The sequence below is a fragment of the Amborella trichopoda genome, chromosome 13, assembly GCF_054954075.1.
Source record: "Amborella trichopoda isolate Santa Cruz 75 chromosome 13, AtrichopodaSantaCruz75HAP2 v2.0, whole genome shotgun sequence".
In the NCBI taxonomy this organism is placed as follows: domain Eukaryota; kingdom Viridiplantae; phylum Streptophyta; class Magnoliopsida; order Amborellales; family Amborellaceae; genus Amborella; species Amborella trichopoda.
Window position 1 is genome coordinate 7,252,450 of NC_142348.1, and position 4,529 is coordinate 7,256,978.

Consider the following 4,529-nt stretch of genomic DNA (forward strand, 5'->3'; position numbering starts at 1 on the left):
TTCTTGTTGAAAAATCTCGATTGGACATATTGTGCAAAATTACTGTAAATATTCTGCATAGGAACTTATATATTTTGAGCTATTTGAATTGCCTAAGCTAAGGCTTATGGATTTCTAAGGGATATTTGGCTTCTTAAAATGGGATTTTATAGATATATGGCATATTCATAGAATATTTTGAGTTGGACTATGGTTTTGATCTGACTGTGGTTTAGAGTGTCCTATGATGTACTAGGATAGTGTGCTCTAGGGTTTTAGAATTAAAAAATAAAATTAAATTGGGATGAGGTGTCTACAGTTACCCCTCTTTTACACTCACTGTCTTTCGAGGGACAAAAGAGTGACAAAAAAGGAGGCACCTGATAAAGAACGAAAAGTTGAAACTAGAAAGACTTAGAACTATTGGTCAGATGATGCTTTCCCCATCAGATCTGTCGGCACAATGACTATCATCCTAACTCATCTTGTCGTCCAGGTTCAGGCTTGAGGATTCTCTGGGATGTTTGCATACAATAGTATGTCGGAAGTGCTACATGGGTGCCATCATGCCACTAATTCTAAGTTTAAAATTCTTACTTGAAAATTCCTAGACTATTTTGCACTTAAGGCTTTTTAATGGCTCAAAGGTTTGACTTGAGGGAGTGGTGGCATTAAAGATTTATAAATTTCTTGGAGGTTTACGAATACCTAAAGTTATAGATGTTTTTCCTAGGTTTTCTCTTCTCCATTACACTTTCGAATCCCTAGACCAATTAATCTCTTCGATTTCAGACAATGGATGATGGGATGGTGTCATTATTATAGGGCTAATCCAACTCACTTATTTTTGAAAATATTTTTCAGAAATTTTTTGAAGTAGTGAGAAATTTTTGAAATAGATACTGATATCAAGTTATGATTTTAACCAAAATAATTATAGTTTTTTTTAGGGAAAATTTCGTATAGAACCCTAACTCCTCGTATTATTTCATGGTAGACCCTCTTTCCGTTTTTCTTTCAAGAGGCATAAGAAAACCCCTAAAGATTTCACCACACCCCCTCATCTCTTATCTCTCTCTTTTATTAATTTTTATCATAAAAATTAGCTCCAACAAATCTCTTTATATCATTTCAACCTAAAAACTTTTTTAATAGGTGAAAAGGTAAAAAGATGGTTAAAAAAGTTTTTGGGACGAAATGGTATAAAAAAATTTGTTGGGATTCATTTTTATGGTTAAAAGTCAATAAAATATGGAGATAAGAGATGAGGGGGAACAATGAAATCCTTAAAGATTTATGCCGCTTGAAATAAAAATGGAAAGAGAGTCTACCATGAAATAATATGAAGAATTAGGGTTCTATACGAAACTTTCCCTTGTTTTTAACCACAAAGGCAAAATTTCAGAAGCATCCAAATCATGTTTGCCCCTGTATTTAGCGTTTGCAAATATAAATTAAGAAATTGAAACTACGAATGCACAATTAAGAAGTTGAAAAATAATTAGTACAAATTAAGGAAAAATAAATTAAGAAATTTAAAAAACCTTTTCAAAAGATGGAAATTTTAAAAAATAACTTGGTTAAGAACGTAAGCTCATGTAATCATGGAGTCCTCTAACTAGTGACATAAAAATCCTTCCACTGTAAGGCTCAATTTGAAAAAAAAAAATTGAAATTTTTTGTGTTCTTTTTTCTAAAGGATCCTTTGCTACCCAAAACCTAACTCCTAAAAGCTAAAATTTGGAAAACTTTTTTATGCCTTATTATTTTACTTTAAAATGTGAGTTGATTAATTGATTTTTGAGACTAGGAACCATCGGGTATCCTAGGAACCATCGGGTATCCCCTTGTCCTTAGAATCCTAGTCCGTGTGCTGCAATCCATAGAAATATTCCTCGAGGTTTTTTATCAGACCATGTTTTAGAGAAACCAATATACTGTCTCTGATGTTTATGCTTTCTTCAGACTTCCAATTTTGCACCCTACAACGTGCTCTTTGAAGTTTGAATGATCAGGATCCTTAAGTCTACTCGATGAAATCTCTTCCCACAATATGTCGAATTAGTGCCCCTGATTGGATTTTGGATGTAAGTGCCGATGTTGACTACGGTATTTTCAGCATCTTGATTGAATTATTGATTTGGCAAACGTGGGACTTGGAACCAGTGCCATCTTTAAAGACTTTTATCTTGGTTGATTTTGACTTGCTTAGATGTCTGGTGGTGGCGAATAATGGAACAGGACGCCTTTGGAAGCAAATTTTGTGTGCGAAGTATGGGGTGGATCCCATTAATCGGCTGATTGCAAGGGGTAGGGATGGCAGCAATCAATCTTTTATGTGAAAAACAATCTGTTCTATGAGAACTTTTATTGCTGGAATTGTGAGATGAAATGTAGGCAAAGGAGATGGGGTTTTGTTTTGGCATTATAGATGGGTATCTGATATTGCTTTGAAGTTCAGATATCGTGACTTGTATGCTCGAATGAGTTGGTTAAGGTGAATGAAGTGGGAAGGATGGTTGATCATAATATTGTTTGGAATATCACGTGCAGATACAATCGAGTTCCCGGGGTGGTGGCAGATCAATTCACTGATTTGCTGAATCTGCTGGCCGATGCCTATATTTCTCCTATGGCTAGAGATGAGGCGGTTTGGGAATCTGAAATGGATGGGAATTTTTCTATGCATTCAGCTTACTAATTGCTTTATCAATGATCGTATTAGACGGAGCCAGCCAGAACTTCAAGAAATTTAAAAGTGGAAGACTCCCGTAAAAGTAAAGAGATTCCTCTGGATTATGCTACAAGGTAAGGCTTTAACCATTGATAATCTTAGAAAATTGGGGGAAGATTTTAGTGAATGCTTGCTTGTTTTATAAAAATGATGAAGAATCATGTCCCCACTTGTTTTTGTTTTGCCTGTGTCTTTACATATATGGCAATGGGCTCTACATGAAATTGGAGTAGCTATGGTTTTGTTTTGGCATTATAGATGGGTATCTGATATTGCTTTGAAGTTCAGATATCGTGACTTGTATGCTCGAATGAGTTGGTTAAGGTGAATGAAGTGGGAAGGATGGTTGATCATAATATTGTTTGGAATATCACGTGCAGATACAATCGAGTTCCCGGGGTGGTGGCAGATCAATTCACTGATTTGCTGAATCTGCTGGCCGATGCCTATATTTCTCCTATGGCTAGAGATGAGGCGGTTTGGGAATCTGAAATGGATGGGAATTTTTCTATGCATTCAGCTTACTAATTGCTTTATCAATGATCGTATTAGACGGAGCCAGCCAGAACTTCAAGAAATTTAAAAGTGGAAGACTCCCGTAAAAGTAAAGAGATTCCTCTGGATTATGCTACAAGGTAAGGCTTTAACCATTGATAATCTTAGAAAATTGGGGGAAGATTTTAGTGAATGCTTGCTTGTTTTATAAAAATGATGAAGAATCATGTCCCCACTTGTTTTTGTTTTGCCTGTGTCTTTACATATATGGCAATGGGCTCTACATGAAATTGGAGTAGCTATGGTTATGCCGGATTCTCTCATTCATTTTATAAAATATTTTTCTTTGATTGCGCTTCCAAAAGTTGGTATTATTATTTGGATTATCATGAGGGATGCCATTTTCGTGGGAGTTGTGGCTGGAGAGAAATAGAAAAGTGTTTGATGGGGTATTTTTGGAGATCCAGGAGCTTAAGTTTAGAGTTTTGAATACGGTTTGGAACTGGCTCAAGATAACTAAAGAAGGTTTTGGGGTTACTAAAGTTGATGTTTTCAATAAGTTAGAGAGTCTCATTAAATATCAGTTTTTTAAAATTAGACCAAGGTTGTTCTGGGATCCACTGCCATCAGATACGTTTGATAGCTCCTCTTTTGGTAACCTGGGCAATGCATGATTTGGTGGGATTTGCAGAGAAAATGAAGGTGCCATTCTCTTTTGCTATGCTAGTCCATGTGGCTTTACTACTGCAAATTATGCAGAGTTGGCATCCTTTTTTCATGGGTTAACGATTTGGAAAGATAGAGGTTTAAAGAACCCAATAATCGTTGAAGGGGATTCACTTAATATTATTAATTGGTGCTCTTTTGTTTCGAAACCCCTTTGGGGGTTAAGATCTTTGTGGTTGAAGGTTATGGATGTTGCAGCTTTCTTGATAGTTTCTTTTCATCGTGCTTAGAGAAACAAATGGAGAAGCAGATGGCCTGGCAAAGAAAGGTGTTTCTTTTGATTATGTAATTGATTCCTCTGATTTGATGTAATCGATTTCTTTGGACCAACATTACTTTAATAAAAGTTAAGTACACTTGTCAAAAAAAAAAATGTCTTTTTGTACTTGAGAAACTTTTGAATTGAAATTGTCTTCAAAAAATGTTGTGGTCTTTCACTTTTCTTTTCTTTTTTTTTTTTTTCTATTTTCCCATCACACGTAGTTGCTTTCAGATCTTTAGCCCAATGGAATTTTTTTTGGAAAATTACATAAATATCCGTTTTAGTTTATGTTATTACCAAAATATTGAATACTTTCTATTATTACTGATATAT

The 4,529-nt window shown here is 35.1% G+C and overlaps 1 long non-coding RNA gene across 1 annotated transcript; it reads left to right on the plus strand.

Annotated features, from left to right (window-relative positions):
• The first annotated feature begins 1,787 nt into the window (after positions 1–1,787).
• LOC148778976 (uncharacterized) lies at positions 1,788–4,307 on the plus strand. Its single transcript, XR_016046757.1, has 2 exons — positions 1,788–2,787; positions 3,094–4,307. It is a non-coding gene; the product is annotated as an uncharacterized LOC148778976 (long non-coding RNA).
• The last annotated feature ends 222 nt before the right edge of the window (positions 4,308–4,529 follow it).